Raw genomic sequence first — 27310 nt, forward strand, 5'->3', positions numbered from 1 at the left:
TGTAGCCTAGGTAACCATTTTTCATGATGTAGGTCATGGGTATCCAAACTTTTCAGCACAAGGGCCACATTGTATATTTTACAAATACCCACAGGCCAGATAAAACTTGATTTTATATATGAAGGAATCAAATTTTTCATGAATGATTACGTTCTACTCTGATTTTTCTGTATTTGGCATGATATACAGTATGCATCGGTGTATAACACGCATATTTGTATAACACACACCCCAATTTTAGGAGGGAAGTTTAAGGAAAAAAACGTACATTTTAAATAAAGATCTTTGAAGCAAAATTAGGGTCACAGCTCATCAATGCACCCTACTCAGTGCCCATCTGCAGCCTCTAACTTGCCCATCAATGCACCCTGCTCAGTGCCCATCTGCAGCCTCTAAATTGTCCATCAATGCACCCTGCTCAGTGCCCATCTACAGCCTCTAAATTGCCCATCAATGCACCCTGCTCAGTGCCCATCTGCAGCCTCTAAATTGTCCATCAATGCACCCTGCTCAGTACCCAGTTTCCCATCATTGCAGCCTCGCCAGTGTTGGATTATCCCTGCTGTCTCTGAGGGAAGAGGAGGAGTGAGCGCCGCTGAATTACACAGAGCCAAGATCTCCTGTGTACCCGGCGCTCTTTCACTCACAGCCACGCCTCCTGGCCCTGCTCATATAATAGACGGAACAGTGGCCCAATCCGGGGCCAGGAGACATGGCTGTGAGTGATGGAGCGCTGGGTACACAGGAGATCACGGCCCTATGTAATTAAGTGGCGCTCGCTCCTCTTCCCTCAGAGACAGCAGAGATCGGTGTATAACACACACCCACGATTTCCCCCTGATTTTAAGCTACATTGTCTATACTTGTTACTACTTGTTGGTAGTCATGTAATTTGCAGTACAATGAAATCAATATAATGCTAATAAAATAACTCTCAACAAGCAGTTACAGTTCACACTGGCAATAAGATTGTAGCCTTAGACTACCAATACCTTGAGTGAACATTTTAAAAATCATATATTTAGTCAACTTTAGTAGTTGATTAGTGTTCTCAGTTAAACTATGCATACAACATTAAAAAAACGATACATATCCAAACATTACCAGCATTTAGTGAATTTCACATATGGTTTATTATCTTAACAGTTAGGCCTCGTTCACATGGAAGGGTGCATGTGCACATCCTGGAACACACACTGTCTGTGTTCAGGGCTGCACACTTACACCACTGTCAAATTGGGAACAGGGGCTGTGTCCATGAAGCTGCGACCCAATTGACATGAATAGAACCACCTGCAGGGGGATGCATGGAACACATGTGCATACCTGTGTGGGCAAACGCGGGTATATGCATAACTCTCTCTAAAAATGCCTCCTCTTCCTGATCTAACATATTTAAAAGGAGAGGTTAGCAATGGCATCTCTCAGATGTCTATCCTGACAGATTCACGTTAAGCAATTCACCCTCAATATTAATTTTGTTTTTATGGTGGATGAGAACATTTCTTGATTTGTTGAGAAACTTTTAGATGTATTTTTCCATTTTGTATTTTTATTTTGTTATGTCAAACCTATACATTTATAAGATATGCTTACAGCAGTTTGCGAACACTGGGGACATTAGTGTCTTCTGTAGTTTAGCAGAGCTTTTATCTTAGCTGTCTTCTCTATAATTGCAGCCTGTCCACTCTGAGAGTGCAATCCACAATTGGCACACAATATTCCCTGAGCCACAGATCTTTAGAATGGATTTATTTTATGTGGGCTATTTAATTGTTCCTACTTGTTTTGTTGTCTGTTCATTACAGTCTGGATAAATCTTGAGTATTTTTCTTAATCTGTTATCTGCCAAACTGTTGAGGCTCTATTTGTTGTGTTGGCTGTATATTTTATTATTTTATTGTTACTGTTACTGAAGTCTTTTTGCTTGCTTGTATCAAAAGGTTTACCCTACCAGTGCACCATGGTCGTACGTTGTAATTAGAATTCTGGTTTGGAGGGCACAGATATGTGCTTCCCTTTTATACATTGTTTTCTTTTACTTATTTTTTATACATTTTTTTTTACAGCCTTTTCTGCACTGATATAAAGAGTATGTAAGATCATGAGTGAAATATTTTAACTACAAATTTTAAATAAAGGAGGTATATGGAGTTTTTTTAAGGGCTGGTCCATTTAAATATGTCTCCCATTTGTTCTCCTGCATTGCCACCCTATCACATGAGTGAAGGCCACTAGTAGCCACTCACATTATGCAGACATGGTCAATGTTGTTACCATTGGTAAATTCACCCTTACAAATGTCAGCATTTATCCAGATATAAAATTGTTGCAAAGAGGCTGCAGGGGATCTGCAGAACTGAGATGCAACAAAAGATAAAAGCGGCGATAAAAAGACATAAAAACATTATTTTCGTTTTTAAAAATGGCATTTGTCTATGATACACAGGGGTTGATTTACTAAAGGGAAATCCACTCTGCACTACAAATGCACTTGTATGTGCAATCGCTGTAGATCGCTGTATATCTGAGGTAAAGCTCTGAAATTAGGGGAAACTCTGCTGATTTTATCATCCAATCATGTGCAAGTAAAAATTCTGTTTTTTTTTTTTTTTGCACTTGTAGTGCAAAGTGGATTTGCCTTTTGTAAATAACCCCCACAGTACTTTAGCACACTAAATGTAATTTATTCAACTCCACATTTTAGAACCCTCCCCCTTCATGGAGCCTCACCCGCATCTATCATGCATACCTTAAACCGATCAGTTTTATGGCTGTCCATGTGACGTTATGGGTCCTTTTTCTTCAATGTTGGAGGGGGATGGTACTTAGCCCTGGATATATCAGTGCTTAAGTCATAATGTGTGACATCTGTTATGTTCAGAAATATTTTGAGCCTAGGCTGGCGTGATGGCATGCCCCTAGGAGGTGTGTGCATAATGGTCTAAAGTTTACAGGACACGGGATGGATGCTGGGCATCATTCAACTCAAGCACTGGATCATAGAACAGTAAGTTCATGGAGGACAGTGCAAAGAAGGAGGTGCAGTTTGCAGTAAGAGATGCATATTGTATATGCTGGGATGAATGTTCTTTAATTTTACGACATAGAAGGAATGGAGCTGTAAAAACATTATCTGAAGTAAAAAGTTTGGAATAAATTCTACACATGCTTAATGTAATAGAAAAGATAAAAATTCTAAAGTAAACCATGTCAGCCAATCAGATATCAGCTCTCAGCAGCTTGAAGGAAAACTGTTCTTTTAACCTTGTTTTCCATAATCCTTCTCTTACACTTTCCATAATCACTTTGCTATAGGATTCTGATCATTTGCAAAATCCTCCAAGCCTCACACCATACTGCCTTCACATGGTAAGGAATGTTTCATTCTGACATTAAAGGGCCACTATTGGAAAATAACATCATTTTCATAATCTGGTTTATGTAAATGAGATTTTAATAACATTCATGATTTAATATCTTTCAGAAATTATTAGAACATAAAAAATATAGAAACTGATGTCCCCTTGTAAGAAGCAATGCTTTCCAACAAAACATCTGCCTTGTTGTCCCCTAATCCCATAAGTAAAAAATACCAACTTTGTTTCCTGTTTTTGCCTCCAATCAGGGCTAAAGACAAAATGGGGCCTCCAATTTTCAAAAGAAGCTAATGGTACTGTGGTGTATATATATATATATATATATATATATATATATATATATATATATATATATATATATATGAAAATGGTAAAGTGTATACATACATAGGCACATATTTAAATCAAAAGTTCACTGGCATGGTTAAGTTCCTGCTACCCCACTTCAGACCCAACAGAATTTCAAAGAAAGTTGCCCTCCTGACTTCCCTTGCAGCTCTGACTAACAAATCAAATGACAGAGCTGCAAATGAAGCCATGAGGTCTGCACAAACACCAAGGCCTGATTGGCGGAGCAGTATTAGCCCTTGTACACACGGTCGGAGATTCCGACGGAATGTGTCCTATCGGACCGTTTTTTTGGATAATCCGACTGTGTGTAGTCTCCATCGGACTGTTTGTCGGATACTCCGACGGACCAAGTTTTCCAACTTGTCCGTAAAATTTTCCGACAAAATGCTCCGATCGGACATACTCCGATCATGTGTAGCCTACTCCGATGGACAAAGTGCCACGCATGCTCAGATCAAATTCCTAGACCAAAGCTATTGGCTACTAGCCTGAACATAGTCCTGTCGTAATGAAATAAAGTCATCACGTTATGTACAATCGGATTTTCCAACAACTTTGTCCGACTGTGTGTATGCAACAGTTTCGGACAAAATCCAATGGATTTGGTTGTCAGAATGTCCGACCGTGTGTACAAGGCTTACAGCTATGCATGGTCACTGCAAGACTGTGGGCATTGCAAACTGAGGCAGTGGCCGGGCATAGCTGCTGTTGCACAGTTGACCCCAAGAACACTGGGGTCCCTGGGCAATTGCACTGTTTTCCCCTTCTTAATGCCAGCCTTGCCTCCAGTGATAGCTAAATTAGAGCATAATCTGCGCTGCAGTTATTTGCTGGAAATGTTGAAAATCAATTTTTTTTGCAATACGTTGACTTAAAAAGTATTCGATGACTTTCACTTAAAGAAGAAATGTAGAACGATATAAAACTTTGTTCTGCCTCTACCTTAAGGATAGAGGATAAGAGTCAAAATTGTAAAGGTAGCTACATACAGATCAATAGATTTCTCCATCCATGCTAACAGAGCAGATGGAGGAATCTCCACTGCCTGATATTGTATTTAGGCAGCTATGGTACTTGTAACTGCCTAAATACAAAGAAGGTGCTGCTAAACATTGACTACACCTGATAGTATGCAATCACTGATAATTTCCTACCCACTCATCCACTTTTGGTAGTGCATAAAAAAGGTACATAACAAGACACAAAAACAAAACAACAAAGAATACAAAAGAGTAAAAAATAAAACAAAAAAAGACAGCATTGATAGGTTACACAGGACCCCACTGCAATAAACCTCCCCTCTTTTACCCACAAAGCTCCACCCCCCTCTCCCTGTGCAGTACCATCCCCACCCAACCTCAAAAATAGCATATACCATAGTAAAAACAGTATCTTCATAGCCATACCACCAAAATGAAATTTCCCCAAAATACATCAAACACAGCCCCCGGCAATGTAAGAACATGGTAGGCATGTCAGACATACGAACAAAGAGGTATATTCCACACACTCATCCATTTTTAAAATTTACTTTTCATGAACCAGGTGCTGCTTACAGGGCCACCCACACCTCAGCAGGAATCAGACAACATTGGAGCCACCTATGGCCAGCCTATGTTAGTTAGGTCATAGAACATTGCAGAATGCACAAGGAGCTTAGAGTATTGCTTATTGTAGGGTTAAGCTTATTTGTGTATTTCTGCTCCTTCACTATCCAATCAGAAGCTGGGCCAGCCGTTGACTATGCTATATTGCTTTAACTGCAGTAGAGAAATCTGAGCTCAGAACCAGTCTATTAGCAGTAGTTCAATTGCAAATTCATCTGCTTGCCTTTAAATCTGATTTAAGGGAAAAAAAGGGAACATTGTGTACAGTAAACCAGTGCAATTCATTGCCCAATAGTTTTACTTCGCTAAAAAGAAATCTGGTTGGTTCCTATGGGATGATTGCTCTTTTCAGCATACATTTGTCTATACACATTATTAAATAGTTGGTAATTTAGAAAATTCAGAAAACTCTAGAAAATGATTTTCTAAATTTTATTTTAGAAAATTCTAGTTTTATTAAAATCGGAGGTGTTTATATATTAATACAGAAGATGTAGTTACACTTCCACTAGTTGCTATAAGTTTGTGCGCACCATGCTTCCTTGTGATATCTTGTTATCCCAGTTGAGTCTTGTCCACCTGCAATATTGTCCACAGCCTGCATTAACATCTCGCACATAATCTGAGCAGCAGGAAATGCAGCTTTCCCACTGTGATTTAAATAAAGTGCTACTACTTGCTGGATGGCCGGTGGCCCTGACAAGGCGTTAGCGTCACACAGAGACTTGGCCATGTTTTATTATGTTAGGCTAATTGATTCCAGTGCATAAATCTGCAGGGCTGCAGAGCTAAATTGAGCTTTAAATCAATCATAAATTCAAAAGACAAAAATCTGGAATAGGGAAAAGGAAATCTAATTACCAGCAGCTGTAATTACTGGACTCTTGTAAAGGGTGGAGTGCAATGAGTTATAAAGGTACAGTAACTGAGAACCCTTTGACATTCTTTTTTCAAAAGTGTTCCATGACAGGTGCTGTAGTGTGAAATGCTGGCCGACACTGCTGGTGCCATTCCTAAAAGCACATTACAAATGCCTTTCTGAGTGCCTAGTGCTCCCTAGTTTTCTGGGTAGAACTCAGCAGATGTTAGGACTAACAGGCTTTATCGCTACATGCTTGCCATAAAGACACATATTCAGGTTTAACCTGATTGTCTTAGAGAATAACCATACCACTTCATACCACTTCATACCTCTCAAAACTGGCCACAGGACCTAAGTGCAATTTCAAGAGCATAAAACTTTTCTCCATTAAAAAAAAGTGAACAGTATAGCGTAAAATTCTCCTCAGATATGACACCAACCACATTTTTAAAAGCCCATACCTTGCTCTCCAAAAACTTTGGAGATGCTTTCAAGACTCAGCAGACTATATCCACATATTCTGGAGATGCCCCTGTATTCAACAGTATTGAACTTTATTGTCTCACTGACTACCGTATATGTTCCCTCAAATAATGAAAAGCGTTACTTATGCCTGGTGAAGCCCGTAATTACAACTTACTCTGCCAATACCCTCCTCTGCCTTCCCCTGTTCGACACTCCAAAGGCTATAATACTTTGCCAGAAGAACTCTGGGGCGCCTTTCCTGGACTTTCAAAATCATTATTTAACACATCTCTCCCACTGTACAGAGCATTGTATGAATCCAGAGGTTTCTTGTGTAAATTCTTCAAGGCATGGGTCTCTTGGATCAACTTCAGTGTTACCATTACTCTGGATCTCAATTTACAGTATATTCCATGAGTCCTCCTGTTTTTTTGATACATTTTTTAATTCTAAAAGATTTTTCAAATAAACATGTTTTAGTTTTGGATAGGAGGGCGAGGGATTAGCATCTATTGGGTCTTTATTGCGGTCTGTGTTCCTGTTAGGGAGGTTCACCCTTTATATATGTCCCGTTGATCATTACCATGACAGAATGTGAGCAAAGAAACAACATTTTAGGTTGTCATATGAGTGTGAAAGAAGGGGAAATCTTCCAGTGGGGACATATGTTCCAGTTAAAACATTGTTTACAAATTTTCCCTAGCTTCCAGTTGAGTCTACAGGGCAGGGAGTAAAATAAAATGTACCCATTGGGACACAGAATGAAAAAAAAAAAAAAACTGGCAGGGGTTTTAACCTATCCCTATCTAAAATGAATATGTTTGGGCTTTACTTTACACTTTTTTGCCTTACATGTTCCTGCGGTTCATCTTTCATATATGAGTTTTGAATGCTAACCTGTTTTACTGTTCATTCCTATGGAAGGTGCATTTTTCTGGAGACCATTCTAAAGATGTAGAGAAAAGATGTAAAGACATGGCCTTTCATTTTATTTTTTTATTTTTTTTAATGTATCCTTAGGACTGACAAAAATATATGACTACAAAGCATCTTACAATCTGACTGAATGTAGTGATTGCATTTCCAGCCATTATCATCATTTTCCTTTCATAAAATATATATACTATCAATTTAACAATTTGACCTTAATGTGAGTACAGAAATCTGTAGATAATAGGAATTATCTGACATACACATTTTCATGTGCTAATATGCTTGAGAGCAATGGAGTCAACATACATCATTCAGTAATTTTTGTGTCACATCTTGCAAATTAACACATCAATGTTCATCTCCATTTTATTTAATTTTCTGTGTGCACAATTCCCTAAAACATGTATATAATTTCTTAAAGCTAAACTCCAGATTCGTAAACTTTCATTAAATGATATTGAATAGCCAGAAAGGATATAAATCCACGTTGTGTGCACCAAATGCCTTTGAAAACCCAGCTAATACCTTGTAAAAAATAATATCACTTTGGTGCACATAACCTGTACCAATAGTGAAGCTATGGGAGGACCCATCAGGTCTACCTACTGCAGGCTACCTACAGAAAACTATAGGAGTGGGGGCAGACACAAGACCAGTCACCCTGCCCAAGGATAGAATGCAGCAGTGACCGGTCCTTATAATAGGAAGAATACATATGGTTCTTGTATTTAGACAATATTTGCTAATCCCGGAGTTCAGTTGTATATTAATTCATAGTTACACAATTACATAGTTAGCCTGGTTGAAAAAAAGACAAAAGTCTATCCAGTTCATGAATGTTAACTTTTACATAGACCATTTATTTAAAATGATATCCTTTGACTTTAACCCCCCTCCGGCGGTATTCCCGAGTCTGGCTCAGGGTGAAAATTCAGAACCATTAGCAGTAACCCTGAGCCAGACTAGGGATCGCATCGCTGGATCCAAGATGAGTATGCTTACTTACTTTATCCCCTGAATCCAGTGATGTCTCCCCGCAGTGCGAGCAGCTCCTCTGCTCAACCCATCATGGAGCCAAGCTCCGTTCCCTGCGAGTGCTGCAAAGCACGGGGACGGAGAACAGCGCTAAATTCAAAAAGTGAAACACACACATTACATACAGTGTAATGTAATCGTGCAGATTATATTACTGTATGTAATTATTTCACATCCCTTTTGTCCCTAGTGGTCTGTCCAGTGTCCTGCATGTCGTTTTATATTATAAAAACTGTTCTTTCTGCCTGGAAACTGCAGATTGTCCATAGCAACCAAAACCATCAAAAGTGGTTTTAGACCAGCTAGAAAACAGCGATAATAAATTAGAATCACTCGCAGAATTGAGCGATAGCGATTTGTGGGGAGATCCGTCATCAAATACTGAAAAGTAATGACAGCGACAATTCTGAAACTGAGCAAATTTCAGTGTTTTTGATTTGATTACATTATTGAATAATTTGTATTATTATTATATTATTATTTGGTATAAGTATTTATAGTTATTTATTATATTTTATTAATTAATGATTTTGTTTTTCAAACTTTATCATACCCGGGATGTCTACTAGACTCTGGTTTGGACAGATTTAAGTGAGTTATTCCTAAGAATTACAGGCCTACAATATGAAACGCCAAATTTCCATGCAAAACAATGTACCGCTTTCAGCACCTAAAATCCAACATAATCATACCTCCAGGGAGGTTAAAGACCCTCTAAAAAGAATCTGTATTTGAACCGTGTTTTCAGGCCTTGAGGGGTTTTGTCGCTCCTCTGAAAATATATCTCTGATATCTATGGAGTGAGTTTGCTTTCAGATGAATCTTTATATTCCTAACCCACATATACTGTAAATAAACCGGATATTATTCCTCAATAATAGGCAGCACAGAAACACATTTTAGCTGAAAGTAGGACGTGACTTTGTTACACCATCACATTACCATTAAACATAAGAATCCATAAACCACAATTTTGCTTTAAATAGTTTCAGCTAAAGATTTCTGTGGGCAATTAAAGCTGAACTATTTCAACTACGTATATGTGAGCAGTTGGATTTGTAATTTTGTTGTAGATAGGTTTGTGATCTAGGCATCTCAGGTTTATAGAAGAGTTAGGTCCTGGAATTCTATTTCAGTAGTAGGACAGCTTAGTCCACAATACATTTGCAGCCCGCTAATTGGACATTAAAAGAGCAGTAGCACACTGATGAGACCATTCCTGTGCTTTTCTCTTAGTAAGCATGTATACAGTGTTAGACTGACAGCCCTGTGCACTACAATAACAGCCAATTGGTTATATTGCTGATAAACCCTGATTGATAGGAAGGTAGATGTATATGCTTACAATAATTAGAATACAATTTAACGTAATAATTGTTGTAATAGGCACATAACTGCATCCATTGTTTTTTATAACTGCCTTAAAGTGGTTCTAAAGGCTGAAGGGTTTTTACCATGCATTCTACATGAAGGTAAAAACTTTCTGTGTGCAACAGACACCCCCTGCCTCCCCTAATACCTGAGCTCCCTCTCAATCCAGCGATGTGCACAAGAGCATCGGCTTTCCAGGGACTCTCCCTCCTCAATGGCTGAAATAGCAGTGGGAGCCATTGGCTCCTGCTTATGTCAATCACAGCCAGTGAATCAAAGAGGAGAGAGAGGGCGGAGCTGAGCCGCGGTTCTGTGTCTGAATGGACACGCAGCGGAGCAGCTTGGGAGCATGCTCGCTTGTGTGCCCCCATTGTAACTTACCTTACAGGGGGGAGGGTACAGCCAGGCAGGATCAGCCAGTTTTTTTAGGTGTTACAGGGGGCCAAATGACACAGCACAAGGACTGTGCTGTATAAAATACTTTAGGGGAACAGGATCTGTTTTTTTTTGGAGGTTAACAAACGCGTTAAGATTTGCAGTATGACTAGTACTGCCACACTACTAATCTCACCACAGCAGTCAAAAAGTCATAGCAGACATATTTGAATTTGAAGGGGTTCATTACATTGGTGTAATAAATTAGAGACAAGCCCACTAGGTGCTTTAAGCAACAAATTGGAAAATAAATAAATTGGAATAGTGGCAACTAAATACCTCTCTGCACAGGGCTATTGTACTCTACACAGGACTAGCACCTAACTTAGCTTTTACCTTACTTCTAATTTCTCTACTTTATTCTGACTCTATTTAATACAGACCTTCACAATGACCCTTTTTGCCTGTGTATGAAGTCTATGATTGCAGCTTTGTGTCTGACTATATCAAACTGTATACCAAGTGTGAATTACAGAGAACTTGTACTGAATGCTCAATTAGCAGTTAGCAAATGCACCTCCTGTGACTAAGATGATCATTGATGATATCACATTGTGTTCAGCCTGTGTCGATGGGTTTTGGGCTTGTGTCAATAGAAAATACAGTGGTGATAATTTATCAGAACTGGAGCAGACCAAATTTGGAGCAACTGTGCATGGCAATCAATCAGCTCCTTTTTTTTAGCTTGTTCGTTTAGGGTGTATTCACACCTGTGAGTGCACCCGCACTCTGATTAGATGCAAAAATCCAATCGGGGGTTCCCGCGATTAGTTGGAATTTTACTGGCCTCCGCAACTAATCATGGCCACTTGCATATATTAACTCATGCAGCGATCACATGTGAGTGAATGGCCCTGGATGAAGACTGCACCAAAAATCTACTCTAGATTTCAGGTGCACTCTGGTGGCATTTAAGATCAGTTTGAGAAATTTTTGAGAGCATACAGAGTTTTCTGACGGGTACATTGGACCTGCAGTTGACCTGCATTTGACTTGCTTCCAAGCTGAGAAAGAGTAGCAGTCTTGATGGAACAAGAAGCCTGCCAGGACAGGCCCCAACTATGACTGATGATGATGCTAAGGCCTCTTTCACACCGAGGCGGTTTTCAGGCGCTACAGCGCTAAAAATAGCGCCTGTGTAGCGCCTGAAAAAAACGGCCCCTTTCACTCCAGTGTGAAAGCCCTCCGGCTTTCACACTGGAGCGGTGTGCTGGCAGGACGGTGAAAAAAGTCCTGCTAGACGCATCTTTGGAGCGGTGAAGGAGCGGTGTATTTACCGCTCCTTAACCGCTCCTACCCATTGAAATCAAAGCTATACCACGGGCGGTTTTAACCCTTTTTCGGCCGCTAAAATTACGGTAAAGCGGCACTAAAAATAGCACCGCCCCAGTGTGAAAGGGGCCTAAGGGATCTGAAGATCCAACCCCATTTAACTGTCTGTGGGAAAGGTGAGCAGGCAAAAGGAAAGCAATGAAGGCATTTAGAGTAATGCAAGGGCTTCTGCCAAAGGTTGTAAGGAGCTGGAAATCTGACATTTTCCGTTGCAAAGTGCCAAAAAAATAAATACAAATATGCACTTCTTTGTCATGATGGGCCGTGCACCTCTACTAAGAACCTTCCATTCTATTAAAAAATAATTATTATAACCTACCCTTAGAGCGTCTCAGCCACTAATGTACAGTGCATCTGAAATGTAACATTTTAACTGTTACCAGTGTCCCCTGCCATCATGGCTTCCACTCGCTATGACATGAGGAGAGAAAAAACATTCAGTAGATTATGGTGACATCTTGTGGCAGATGACATCCTCATTTCCCTCTATTATTGACAGATATGACCCTGAAATCAAATCAGTGTATTCATTTCATTTTTGTGACCCTTTTTATTGCATTTTAGTATTATAAAATAAAAAGAACTTTCTGAAGTGTACTTTGTGTTCACTTTGTAGTATTTTGTTAAAAGTACATTGCAATCTGTTTTTATTGATTTCCAGCAGTTTATTGCTTTCTGGCAGGGAAGGTATTATGAGGTAAAATCTGATTTTGTGATCATGTACTTCAGGTTTTTACTGGTCTTAAGAGTACCCAACATTGATCCAGCAAATTCGATATAGTCCAAACTAAGTGGATAGAAATTGTCAGTGGCAATGTTTAGTAGGAATACAGAAATATTTTCACTTTGATTTGTATGTTTGTCTGCAGTGCATGTTGCATTACGTTATTTTTTCTGGCTTATACTGTTATCTTTATAAAGTTAGGTTTCCAAATAGCGACAGTTTGTTAATAGAGAACTGTTACAATGAGAAGAGTGCTAGACTATGCAGCAGCTCTTCCTAATTGCCCAAAGTGGTCACATATTTGCTATGTCTTTCAATGTCTGATTTGACGTTGAAGTGTAATAAAACAGAGCAGCATGTAGTGACTCCAGCTTTATGGCGTTTCCTGCTTCTGAGAAGGAGATCCAAATAGTATTCAGGCACACTTTTTAACATAGCTAAAATATGAAGACAGTTTCTACAATGTCTCAGCCTCCTCTATGTGAACATATTACACACATGACAAATCCGCTTAAAATGAACTTGTCCTCAGACTATGAACAAACAGTAACACTTTGAAACAAACCTTAATTCCCCAGTGTGGCTATAGGCACTGTGGAGAAATTCATCTTCTAAGTTTACAACTGAGGCACTGAAATCTTACCTCTTTTGCTATTACTTCCTATTACAACAGAATTCTGCCAGCCTTGTAATGTAAACAAGCAGGAGGGGTTGCTAAACTGTTAAAAAATGTCTAAAACCCAATTTGGAGTCTTTGTTGTAATCCTGAGGAATTCATTACTTCAAAGTACAAGCAGCTAGAGAAGTCAGTAAGGACATGTGTTAAAGCTTTTTAAATATTTGTTAAAAATATGCAGCTACTTTAAAGTGAAATTAGAGTATTTTTGTTTAAAAATAACAAACATGTTATACTTACCTGCTTTTTGCAGTGGTTTTGCACAGAGCAGCCCCGATCCTCCTCTTCTCCGGTCTCTCGCCGGCACCCCTGGCCCCTTTGCTCCTGCCGAGTGCCCCACAGCAAGCAGCTTGCTATGGGGGCACCCAAGCCAAGCCGCTGCTCTTTATGTCCATTCAGACATGAAACCACAGCTTGGCCCTGCCCCCTCTCCTCAATGGCTCACTGAGACTGATTGATAGCAGTGGGAGCCAATGGTGCCCACTGCTGTCTCAGCCAATCAAGAGGGAGAGTCCCAGACAGCCAAGGCTGTTAAGTAGCATCTTTGGATCGAGATGGGGCTCCGATAAGTATAAGCAGGGATGAGGGAGGCTGCTGCACACAGAAGGCTTTTTATCTTAAAGCGGAGTTCCAACATGGGTGAAAAAAAAAGCCCACAATGTAGGCACCCGAAGCCGACCCGTCCATCAGCTCTGGGTGCAGGTGTAGGCATCCTTACTAAGGGAACAGAAAGTGAAGCCTTGCAGCTTCACAGCCTGTTGCCTACTGCGCATGCGTGAGTTGCATCACCCTTTCTAAAGGCACGAAGGGGGAAGGAGGAGGGGCCAGACATTGCGTAGATCGCTGCACAAGATTGCGGCAATCATACCTAGAAGTGGGAGCGGATACCTGGTTTTGACAGGTTTCGACTCCCCCCAAAAGGTGCCAGATGTGGCAGCAGAGGGGGAGAGTGCAAACAAGCAGTGCTTCCACTTTTGGGTGGAACTCCCCTATAATGCATAGAATGCATTAAGATAAAAAGAAAAATTCTGCCTTTAGAACCACTTTAATGTACATAGTCTAGCATGGGTGAACTGTAAGGACCCATCACACTACTATGTTGCAGTACTGCATTGTGTACATTTTAGTGTGTTGCAATGTCATTGGCACTTCAGTGCATGTTCAGAGTGCACCTGCGTTGCAGTGCACAGCGCTGCATCATGATACCAGTTATGGTGTGCTGCAAAAAAAATGCAGCAGGATCTAAATTTCCAAGTGTTGATTCGCATTACAGCCTATTCATTTTGAATGCAGATTGCAGAGTGCTTCAACTCATAAAAACCTGATCAAGTGTGAATGGGTCTGAAAAAAATACTTCAGATTTGTACAAGGAGCAAAAATATAGAATGGCACAAGATACAAGATTATACAAAGCTAAAAGCTAATTACTTTTTATTGTGTGTTGCTCTTTCTCTCATGTCCCCACTCATTGGGGTTCATTTACTAAAACTGGAGTGCAAAATCTGGTGCAGCTGTGCATGGTAGCCAATCAGCGTCTAACTTCAGCTTGTTCCATTAAGCTTTGACAAAAAAAAAAAAATGGAAGATGATTGCTTTCTTTGCACAGCTGCACCAGATTTTGCACTCTCCAGTTTTAGTAAATCAACCCTTCTGTCTTTCTCTATACACTGCATACTGCAAAAGCAATGTATGCCTTTCTCTTTAAGCTGCTCAGGTTAGATTGAAAGAAATGGCCAACACGAGTGAGTTGTATACACATAAAAGCTTTTTAATGTACAGATAAAAGGCAGCCATTCAAATGTAAGAATCAGGCAACAATAGAAAGACACAGGGGAAAAGGTAGATATGAAAAAGGAGAAAGACAGAAAAGTGGGGGAGCTGTAATTTTGAGCATAAAAGGGTCTTATGTTCTGAACAACAATACCAACAACAATAATAATATTAATAATAATATTTTTTTCTGCTTTCCAGGGCTTCCTTGTAAGCAATAGTGGGACTGCCACTGTACAGTATAGCTATTTATACTCCCCAGGAGAGTATAGCAATCCTCATAGATTGCTATGCTGTTGTATAGTTGAGATGTGTGGACTTATCTGTTCGTTTTAAGCCTTGTACACATGTATTAGGAGACTATAAAGAGGAAGAGGAAGTTAATTTCTCAAGCGCCACCCTTTGGGCCCCTTCTGCTAATTTCATGTTAGTAGAAGTTTGGTGAGTGTTGATTCACGATTTTCAGATAGTACAAAACAAATGCCTTTTAAGATACATTTGGCATAACTACATGCAAAGCAGCTTCATTATTATCCTATTAAAGAAGACGAGGATTTTAAAATTTCATCAATTGTCACTTCACGAATGTTAATTCTAGATTATGAACGGTAGTACGAGGCCGTACTCTAGGCATATCCTGGGACTGCAGCTTCTAGAACGGTAAAAAGCAGGAAACTGTGAGACAAGGGAATTCTTCCATGTCACTACTCACTTTATCTTTGTTTATGAAATCCCTCTTTAATAGTGTTTCACAAAAGGTTCTGGTCAATCGACCCAAGGCAATTAAAAAAATGTAGAAAATACTGTCAAATTCAAATCACAAGTAATTATAGAGCGTAGGTCACCCTGTCTAGAAGACACAACAAGCAGTTAAGTAAATAATTGGTTGTGGGGCTGGAGCTTATAGGTTTACATTTGAAACAAGAACTTTAATATGAATTCCATTTCACACGGGGCTAGCAAGTCCTGCATTTCCCTGACCTTGACATTTCTGAACATGTTCTTCTGCTCCACCATACAGTTAGTGTACGTGCCTGGGGATATACAATGTGCTCCAAGTGAGATTTCCATCATTATATAAACAGCATGCTGAGCAAGTCCATTGACATTTGTCATCTTCTGTCTAATGTACAAGGCCATAGAAATGGCATTATGGAGAGGATATTGCTTCTAAGTGGGTGACCACAGCTCCGGTCTTAGGCTTCACACTATTAGTAATCTGTTGCCAGGCTGTTAACTCTCTTATTTTGGTTTCTCACCAATGCTACTGACTTTAAATAACTCCAGGCACATCTGTAACTCCCCTTAGTTCCCTTATGTATTCCTTTGAAAGTCATGAAATCATTTTACAGTTCAGCTATTGTAATAACCTGAAATCTGTTTTTCAGCTGAGTTGCCAAACACCAGCAGAAAGCTAAAGGAACCCGTATTGAGGGAATTACAGAGGCTTCTATCATTGCTGACCTCTCCTTCTTAAAGTGTATCTAAAGTCACATTTTTTTTTAGGTTAAGGGCCCATTTACATTGTAGTGCTGTGCACTGATGTGCACATGTCATGCGTTGACTTGCATTGCTCATTTTAAACAGCCCATTTACAAATGAATGGGCTTAAAAGCACAATAATGCTTGCTAAATTGGCAGGCTGCATTTTATCCTAGGGCAATACAATGCACTGAACATTGTGGGTTGTGCTACACTGTAGTGCCTTGCAGTACACATGCGATTTTAAACTCTTGCCACCACTGCCCCCTGGTCCTTTATGAGGATCTAAATACTTGGAGGCAGAGGCAGTCTTCCTGATCATGTGACCACCGTAATTGACTGTCACAGAAGTCACATTATTGGAAGCTCCCAATTGCAAGTATGCATCAGGAGCTGCTCTTGACAACCTAGTTACTGTGCTGAGAGCACACGATGAGTGCGCTTTCAGCACAGAAAAACTATTCCCTATTGACAAATATGTGCAGCTGCTCAGCATTAAAGACTATTCAACCAGCCATCACATATATGTGTATGGCTGGTGTGAAAAGACTAAGGTATGTTGGGGTTTAATATTATTGCAGTGCACCAGGGTGAATGATTCCTTAGCAGTGGCGGCTGGTGCTGAATGTTTTGGGGGGGCAGCAAACAACCCCCTCGGCGGGTCAGACAAGAAGGTGGCAATCCATGCCTTATCTTCCGAAATCAAGGTGGTGCTGGATCCTTAGAAGTGGCTGCTGCTGCCCCTCTGCCCGCTGCTCCTCGCTCCAGCTGGTGACGGGTCGCTGATTCTAAAGGAACACCGAGGCCATTGCTTCTCCTCCCTGACCAAACAGGAAGTTGGTTCTAAGACTCCTGGGCCAATGGGGTCTCAGGACCTGCTTTCTTAAGTGGCCGGGAGGAGAAGCAGGAAGACAGTAGAAAGACATTAGTGAATATTAATTTGCTTCTAACAAAAAAAGAACCCATTGAAATCCATGCATCCGGTGCACTGCATGTAGATTAGGGGCTGGGCACATGGATTAGTGGGCGGCACCCCTGTGCCCTTAATGGAGCGGCCGCCACTGTTCCTTAGGAAAAAGTATGAAATAGTTGAGACTCCTGTAAGTTTTTTTTATGCCCCACTGTGGCAAGTGTCCTTTCTTATTGCCCTAGAAACGTAAGAGGACATTTTTCCAAAATAAGGTTAAATCCTGTCCTAGACAGTTGTAACTGGAACAGTGGAAAATGTACCATTACCTCATGTTCCTTTGACAAGAGCAATATTTTGGGTTTCCTCTCACTTTCTGTTCTGGCAACAGTTGTCACAAGAAACCAAAAAAAAATGTGATTCCAGATATACGTTAACAGAGAGAGGTCAGCAATCATGGATCTCCCCAGTGGAGACACAGACAGCAAATAAACTGTTATAGAGGTTTAATCTAATTACAATTTTAGCTTTCAATATATGTGAAGATGCCAGTTGTCTGGCTACCATGCTGACTACGGGGGTTCAGTACCTTCTGAATCACTTACCTCAAATGAGTATGGATATCAGTAGTTGTGACTTCAATTGGACTTTGCTGCATACTTTGACTACAAGTCAGTTTCTTTCAGTACAGATTTATTTTAAAGGCTAGGTTCACCAGACCCTTCCTTCAGCTTTCTGCCTTACCTCCAAATGGGCTTTCTATTAGAAAGCTGGAGAATTCCATTGAGAATTACAGACCATTAGTGGACGGGACTTATAGTCTATTCTTTCACAGATTAATGTGATTGAATGACATCGCTGTGCTTTAGAACATGTTACTCTGATATACGGGTGTAATATGTAACATGTTCCAAAAGGTGAACGTAGCCATTAAGCTTGGGGTGGAAGAACCTGATTTTTAAGATTGTAGGTGGAAGATTCAGGAAGGATAGGATTTGAAAATCTATATAATGATCACAAGCAGGCCAATAATCAGATAAATGTGGGCTAATATCACAACCAGCAAGGCTGTAGGCTGTAAAAGATATTGTCCTTCATGCTGTGTTGCCATATAGCACAGTGAATATACATTCACAATTCTTTGCAAATAACCAAACTCTTGTTTTCAGTGTGTAGTTAGCTGCAAACTGGAGTTTACCTGTTTACACCCCATAGAAACAACAATGTACAGTTTTTGCACAGGTAACTGTAACACTTACTATTTTTGTTTCTGCAATCCTGTCTACTACAACTAGATCAACTTATGCAACACAGTTGTAAATAATTGTACATTGCTGAAAACATTGCAATGTATTACCTTTATTGATGGATCAATGGAAGTTCATTGTAGCTTCTTTAGTATACCAGAAGCTGTTCCTGAAATAAATAGAAAACGTATGCAACCAGCTATTGTAACAAGAAAGTCATTGCTTTAGGAAATTACATTTGTTGTGCAAAACATTGTGGACACTGCAGTATTATTCTATCTACATTTTCTATCCTATTGTTAAAATGTAGACCATGATGTGGAGACTTAACACTACAGAGAGAACTCCATGATTGGAGGAGAGGCTGGTCAGTTGACTTTGACAGGTCACTTGATCAGGATCTCATCGTCATTGCCTATTTTTCAATTCTTTTTTGCACTTCACTTGCTTCAAAGTTCTGAAGCAACTAGAATGCAATGTACATGAATGCCTCATACACACGATCGGACTTTCCGCCAACAAAACCGTGGATTTTTGTTCCAAGGTTGTTGGCTCAAACTTGTCTTGCATACACACGATCACACAAATGTGGAAACGTGGTGGCGTACAAGACGTACGATGAGCCAAGTAAAAGGAAGTTCAATAGCTAGTGTGGCTCCTTCTGCTTGATTCAAAGCATGCGTGAACTTTTGTGTGGTGGACTTGTGTACACACGATCAGACTTTCCGACAACAAGTTTTGTTGGTGGAAAATTTGAGAACCTGCTAGCAAACATTTGTTGGCGTAAAGTCTGACAGCAAATATTCAATGGAGCATACACACGGTGGGACTTTCCAACAACAAGCTCATATCCAACATTTCCCGTTGGAAAATCCGATTGTGTGTAATGCCCTGTACACACGATCGAATTGCGGACGACAGTATGCTAAACAATTCGATCGTGTGTGGGCTCCAGCGGACTTTTTCATTGTAAAAGTCCGGCGGACTTAGAAAGCAGTTTTGACTCAAAATTTGTCCACCGGACTTGGCTTTCAGAGGACAATCCATTTGTCAGTGTGCTAGTCCGGCGGACTAAGAATGACGCATGCTCTGAAGCAAGTACGAGAAGGAAGCTATTGGCTACTGGCTATTGAACTTCCTTTTTCTAGTCCCGTCGTACGTGCTGTATGTCATCGCGTTAGAAATTGCCGGACTTTCGGAGTGTCCGTGTGTGGCCAAGTCCGTTCATTATAAAGTCCAGCGGATTGTTTGCCGGACCAAGTCCGCCGGACAATTTTATTGTGTGTACGCGGCATAAGAGGCATAACACACACTTTTTTAAAGCAGCAGTTTCATTGCAGTAATGTTGCCCCACTGCTTTTTAAATGGGGCATATGGAACATTTGTATTAGTTGATGAGATTTTACATGACATTGGGATATTTTCATTCCATTTAGACATTTAAAGCGGTTGTTACCCCAACATTTCATATTCTTGACATGTGCCTGCTGTACCATGTACTTGTATGAAAAAGTATCCTGTTCTCTTTCTATTACTTCCTTTGTGTTAAATCCCTGGTGTCCCTGTCAGTCCCTCTGCTTTCCTATTAAAAACTGATCACACTTAGCAGGAGAACACACCGTGGTCAGTTCTCTAGTCGTGCTGGAAACTTAGCCTGCTCTCCTCCAATGATCAGACCTGTCCTGACACACACCCCCTGCACAGCCTTTCACTGGATAGCTCAGTGCACTGTTGCTTCTCCTCCCCTCAGCTCTTATGCAGCTGAGAAGAGAGGGAACAGAGGGAATTAGATCACTTATAAGAAAATAAAAAATATATATTTTTTAATCTATACACAAATATTTTGCCTTTCATTTCTATTTCAAACTGAATGGGTTGTTTTACAAGGTGATTGTTTACAACCACTTTAACAGAAGAGAATAAATCTTGGTCAAAAAATAGTTTTCCAGTTTCAGTAATCAACACAGGTAAAAAAAAAAAAATCTCAAAAGATATGTTGACCTAAGCAGATGAGAAATCTTGTGTAGTTCTTGGCTGGTATTGTTACAGTTATGCTGCTGCCAACAGATTTTGGCCAATTGTAGTTTACGAATTACCGCCCCAATTGTTTGAATCTACTGTTTTTTTCTCTATGTAAATATATATAAGAACTACTTCCTTTGTGCCTGTACATCAGTGCCTGCACTTCTCCCTAAATGTATATTCCAGCTGAACATTTTGTACAGCTGCATGCTTAGAAGTACATTGCAGTCAGGGGCTACCATTAAAGTACAACTCCAGCCAAAATGTTTTTTTCAAGGTCGATAAATTAGGTAGGGGTTAGAATCTCTGTCTGTTTTTTTATTTATGTTTGTTTCACTGTTAGAAAGATCCACCCTCACTTTTAGGGTTCACCAGGATGGACAGTGAGAAAAAATGTAATATTTTATAGTTGCCACCATCACAAGTGTAGAGGCGGTAGCTTCCAACAGAGACATCTGGATCAATGACAGCTGTCATACGTGGGATTTCCCTTCACTCTGGGTAAGGTTCTACTCACTTCCTGTCATTATTATTGAACAGGAAGTGAAAAAAAGTCTTCAGAATGAAAACTGAAAAAAAAAAAGTTTGGGCGGTATTTCTATTTAAAGAAGTTGCATGGTTAAAAAAAACTTGGTTCATATCTCTAAAACCCGTTGTTCATATCTCAATTTTTTTTTCTTATTTTTGACCGTTGGTGTTCTGACCCAAGGGCAGCCTTTACTAGTTGAATTGATGGAACATTTGATAAAAACTAAGGGCAGTAGCAATTATGAATTTCAGCATTAACTTAATATGTTGAAAACCTCATGCTCGTCTAGCTAGAAATCTCATTCTTACCAATGAGGCTGGTTCATATCTGTGTTGTACAGTTTAGTGCAAAAAGAAAAGGTAAATTATACAGTATCCCATTCAAATCTATTTGTGTGTGTTACCACATATACTCTATTCCAGTCAATAATCGAATAAGCACCATAAAATATTGCTTTGGAAATTAACCAAAAAATCCAATATTCAAATAAAATTGTTATAATGGCTTACTTAAATCAAATAATCACTCTTAAAATGTCTTGCTATCAATCATTCGATTTGCAGAATCCCTGATCCATTGCTCAATTGCAACTGTGCTTGCTTGCACACTTTCAATAATTAGACAACATGTGCACAAGCAAGGGTAACTTTTTTACAATTCTTTAAAAAAATCTTGCTGTCAATCATCAACATTTGCAAAGAGATAAATAGTAAGTCGGGTTATTAAAACACACAAGTCTATCTAGTTCATCCAATAGAGAAAAACAGACAAGCTGCTTATTTCCCAGAAAGAGTGGATACTTGCTTATTGAGGTTGTTTTCCTGAAGGAGAGGTGGATTTTTATTTTGCAAATTGAATGATCACTTATGCTGGCCATAAACGAGTCGAATTTCGAAAGAACTTTCTTTTGAAAATCAGAAAATGTGTGCGTTTTGTAATCCGATGGTGCCACCATTGATTTTGAAATTTGACCAACCAAACCATTAATTTCACCTCAATTTCCTACAGAAAAGAATTTCATATCTGGGAATTTTCTTTTCTTACCGGGAATTTTCTTTTCTTGCACATGCACATTTCTTTTTCGATTACGTTTCTCGCAGGATTCTCCCATCATTAATTAGAAAATCGTAGGTTTTAAAAAAAAAAATCCAACATGTCCGATTATTAAAATTCGATGACCGCACGAAAATCATCTGTTGCTGCAGCCCATGTGAAATGCTAACAAAAATTCTTAGATAAGATTTTCGAAAGAATGTTCTTTCGAAACCCAACCCAGGTATGGCCAGCATTAGTTTGGAATCAGGTAAAGCTATGCTCACTTCATTCATCCAATTACCTGCAAGCAAAAAAAAAAAAATTTTTCTTCTTAAATTTATTTTGCATATTATTAGGTATTCTAAATGAGCATAGCGCTATTCTGTTCACTAAGCTAATTAAATTCATGTCTAAAAATGAACATTATTAACTGTGAAGTAGATATTCTATTTATGTTACATTATGTTATATTCTAAGTTCCTATGTGCTTTGTTTGGAGGCATATTGTGCCACATGAATATTAATGAGGTCTCTGTTTTTTCTTATTTTACGATACATATGATCATAAATATATCATGAGAGCATCAAAAATTACACGTGAGATGCTTGTATTTAAATTTTACCTTATTATAATGCTACTTTTATTCATCAAAAAATGCATTCATTGGAAAAATACAACAATCTAATGACACTGTAACATTGGCAAAATAATTTTATTCACTTCTGAATCTCACCTCTTCCTGTGAAGTGAGAGGATATAATTGGAAATAGGATTTTCCAACCATGAGGATGGATGCTTGACTTTAGTGAATTTGCATATCCATGGCTCTGAGCCAACAATACACATGCATTTAGTATACACATATGTAAATCCTGGAAAGGCATTCTTGCTTCATCCTTAGGGATTGGCGGTCCAAGGAACAAGCTTATGTTCATAGTAAATCCAGCCAAAAGTGTGAGAAGGTGTCAGGCACTAGAATATAAATTACCTCTTCTTCCACTGGGGAAACGAGAACTGTTTTCTTGTCTTTATTTAGAAATCTTGTTTAAAATGAAAAGAACCAACCAAAAGAAATTAAATATGTGGACTGCATTTACGAACTTGTGATAGTTGCTTGGCTATCATGGAAATGGAATGGCTTCATTTTTGTTTTTGTTTTTATACAAGGGCTGGGTTATTTTTATTGTATTACATTTTGTAGTGATGGTGTTTACAAGATATGTTGAATTTTTCACATTAGTTCTTGCATCCTGCCACTTATAGTCTAAGATAGTGATTCTCAACCAGGGTTCCGTGGAACCCTAGGGTTCCTCCAGAGGTTGCTAGGGGTTCCTTCAGCATTGGGCCATTTCTCTCAGATAACTTCCCACCGACACCATTGATCTTTTTAGCCATCTGTAAGGATGTAAATCTTCCCAATAACCACCACACTAATGTATCATGAGAATTTTTAGCAGGGGTTCCCCGAGACTGGAGAACTATTTCAAGGGTTCCTCTGTGTTGAAAAGGTTGAGAAAGGCTGGTCTAAGGCCTCATGTTCACTGCTGCTGGTAAACGGACGTTTAGGAACAGTTGGTCATGTTTTTCAACTGCTCCTGAACTCTCCTCTATGTTATCTTATCAGTACATGTACACAGGGTGGTTTACATTCGTTTCTAGGTAGTCAAGTTTAGAGGCTTTTTTTGGAATGCAAAAAATACAGGTTCAGAAGCTAGAGTTTAGAGGCATTTCAAGCACCGGATGTTTCTAAATGCGGCCAAGCGCAGTAACTTGATTTTAGCTGCATTTCGTTTACAGGCACTTTTCATTTTTGGCTATTTAAAAAAATTATTTTATTTTTATTTTTAAACTGTTCTAAACGCAAACGCAGTGAAACGCCGCTAAACATGGCATGTAAATGTGGCAAAACATACGTTTTAAACGTGGGTTACTGCCTGTCAAGTTAAATCATTTAGGAGAGGTTGTAAAAATGTCCCGTGTACATGAAGCCTTAGTCCACTCCTACAGACACACCCACACAATTTGCAACTAAACAAACTCACGCAAAAGGATTGTAAACAGGGCCCCAGTGCCACAAGGCGATGGAGTTACCCGTGAATAAACTGTGGAATATTTTTTTAATGTCCTGTTTCTTATTCCACATAATTCTACCCTGGGGTGCCAAGAGTAATGTGTGTGTTTGCATCTGTGATCAGGATTGCTCGAGGTTGGTTTATCTGTTTGTGCAGAAGTCAGTGACACCCAGAGTTCATCTCAGGCAAGGGAAGGATTTAGGAGAGGGCGCTGACGTGGCCTTGATGTGCATCTTAAATCTACCATGTTTTTCTGTCACTTTCCCGTGCGTGCCGTACACTAAAATGATCTGACAATAACCTTGCTTGTCTAAGAAATTTATGTCAAGAGTATTTTCTGTGAAATGGTCTTGTGTTGTATTTGAAAGCAATCTCACACATAAAACAAACCCAGCTTGCATTAACAGAAACAGTTCAAACAGAAGACTTTGACATCCCTGCAATAACATTTTTCTTTGGCTTGTATTACCTCCCATCTTAGTAACTCGGATCCCTTTGCTGTCAGTAAAGCCTCAGGTGGTGATAGTGTAGGCTTTCACTGGATCCCATTTATAATGCAGGAGCAGAAATGCATGACTGCTGTCATCCATAGTCACTAACTTTGCCAGATATCCAAGTTTGTGTGCATGCTTACTTGTGTGCTCATACAAACTAGATAAGGTTATCTCAAATAGATTTGGCTTTACATTAAAAAGAATGGGTATTGGTTGTGTGCATATTTTGTGTTTTTGCTTATTAGGGTCAGGACAATAACATAGATTTTTTAAAAATGCATTTTATTTTTTTTTAGTCAGGAAAACATATTACCCAACAATATTTTGTATTCTTTTATTCAGCTAGCAAGTGGAAGATTATGCTTCTTTTGACCTTTTTCCTAGCATCTATTTAGCAAGTTTCCAAAAGGGTGATTACAGAGCTCAGTAGCGCAAGCTTAACTTATGAGTCAAAAGATGCTGATGACTGAAACAGGGAACTCTTCTACTGTACTATCGCTTCTGCTAACCCATAGTGATCTGGAAATCATTTATCATATATTAAATATTTATTTGTAAAGCAAAGAATGAGTGTGTTTTTGTGGGTGTAAGTAGATAATAAAAAAAGGTGTAAAATATCAGTAAAATACCAATAAAAACATTTACAATAAAATTGACCCTGAATTATTATAGGTTACCAATAATGTGACCATAGACAGCATGATGTGACAAGGAGGGACAATCTTGTCATGCAGGCTGGGCTTTTTTTCAGCAGGAACTAGGGGGAACTCAGTTCCACCACCTCTGGCTCAGATCTTCTGCTCTCTGCTCACCATTATCACTTGGTAACACTGAAGTCCAGCTTCTGCATTTACAAGTGATAGCTTATCTCCTAGTAGGTCCCACAGGTCATATCTCCTACGCAGATCCCACTGAGTGCCGGGCAGGGACAAGGGAGCTACAGAACAGGTGCCCAGGGTTCAGTGCAGTCATGGGCAGTAGAGGGTGCGTGGTAGGCTACACCCTCTGTGGTCTCCATTTTTTCCCTGGCGACTAGTTGTTGATGCTCCTACTGCATGATCTCCCTTGCAAGTGACTGTAGTATAGTATAGTATGCTGGGAGGTACTACAGCCATATAGGTGTTTCAGCTTAATATTACAACAAAGGTAAGACATATGACAGATGGTGGAGAGGGAAGAACTACTATTTGATGCCATTTGGCAGGTATGTGTGTGTGGTGGGCATGTTTGAGTTCCTGCACCTATTCTCTGAGAAAAAAAGCCCTGCAGGGTATACCAAGGGGATGTTAGTGAGCATCAACATTATTTAACCACTTAACAACCCGCTCATCACGGCCGTTTACCACGTGATCGCTCCGTCAAATGACGGAGCGATCACTTGTAAATAAACCGGCGGTACAGCGGAGGGGGAAGAGATCAGTGTCAGCAGCGCTGTGGGCTGTATCTGCAGTGCCCACATCGCTGCTTACCGTAAATTAACCCCTCAATTCCCTGCCAATACTCTGCAATACCCTGCAATACTCTGCAATGCCCTGCCAATACTCTGCAATACCCAGAAATACTCTGCAATACCCAGAAATACCCTGCAATACCCAGCAATAATCTGCAATACTCTGCAATAGCCTGCAATACCCTGCCAATACTCTGCCATAAATTGCCATACCCAGCCATACTCGGAGATACCCTGCAATACCCAGCCATACTCTGCAATACCCAGCCATACTCGGTGATACCCTGCAATACCCAGCCATACTCGGTGATACCCTGCAATACCCAGCCATAGTCGGTGATATCCTGCAATACCCAGCCATACTCGGTGATGCCCTGCAATACCCAGCCATACTCGGTGATACTCTGCAATACCCAGCCATAGCCGGTGATACTCTGCAATACCCAGCCATACCCGGTGATACTCTGCCCCTGTCCCCATGTGCTCGCATGCAGAAGCGAACACATACATAAGTCCCGCCCACATATGAAAACGGTGTTCAAACCACACATGTGAGGTATCGCTGCGAACATTAGAGCAAGAGCAATAATTCTAGCCCTAGACCTCCTCTGTAACTCAAAACATGTAACCAGTCGCTTATGGGGATTTTTAAGTAGCGACGTTTGCCACCATTCCACCAGCGTGTGCAATTTTGAAGAGTGACATGTCAGGTATCTATTTACTCAGTGTAACTTCATCTTTCACATTATGCAAAAACATTGGGCTAACTTTACTGGTTTTTTTTTTGTTTGTTTTTTTAAGCACAACTGGGTTTTTTTTCCAAAAAAAGCGTTCAAAAGATTGCTGCGCAAATACCGTGCGAGATAAAAAGTTGCAACGACCACCATTGTATTCTCCAGGGTCTTTGCTAAAAAACATATATAATGTTTTGGGGTTCTATGTAATTTTCTAGCAAATAAATGATGATTTTTACATCCAGGAGAGAAATGTCAGAATTGGCCTGGGTGCTCCAGAACGCCTGATGGTGCTTCCTGCATGTTGGGCCTCTGCATGTGGCCACACTGTGTAAAAGTCTCACACATGTGGTATCGCCATACTCAAGAGTAATAGCAGAATGTGTTTTGGGGTGT

At 39.8% G+C, this 27310-nt stretch overlaps 1 protein-coding gene and 1 long non-coding RNA gene across 4 annotated transcripts in view; one reads left to right on the forward strand and one right to left on the reverse strand.

Moving 5' to 3' along the window:
• PTPRN2 (protein tyrosine phosphatase receptor type N2) overlaps positions 1-27310 on the forward strand; it is a 1275947-nt gene that overhangs the window by 1116162 nt on the left and 132475 nt on the right. The gene's annotated exons all lie outside the window — the stretch shown is intronic.
• LOC143996209 (uncharacterized) overlaps positions 1-27310 on the reverse strand; it is a 91647-nt gene that overhangs the window by 35150 nt on the left and 29187 nt on the right. The window contains exons 3-4 of one of the 3 annotated variants that reach the window (XR_013277518.1): positions 18688-18746; positions 14820-15593 (exon numbers count right to left, since the gene is read on the reverse strand). This is a non-coding gene — a long non-coding RNA (uncharacterized LOC143996209). Of the gene's footprint in view, positions 1-14819; positions 18747-27310 lie in introns of those variants that run through there. The other 2 variants (XR_013277517.1, XR_013277516.1) reach the window with 2 other exon arrangements.

The sequence above is a fragment of the Lithobates pipiens genome, unplaced genomic scaffold, assembly GCF_037356315.1.
Source record: "Lithobates pipiens isolate NorthernLeopardFrog02 unplaced genomic scaffold, aLitPip1_a1.2 Scaffold_19, whole genome shotgun sequence".
Classification (NCBI taxonomy): domain Eukaryota; kingdom Metazoa; phylum Chordata; class Amphibia; order Anura; family Ranidae; genus Lithobates; species Lithobates pipiens.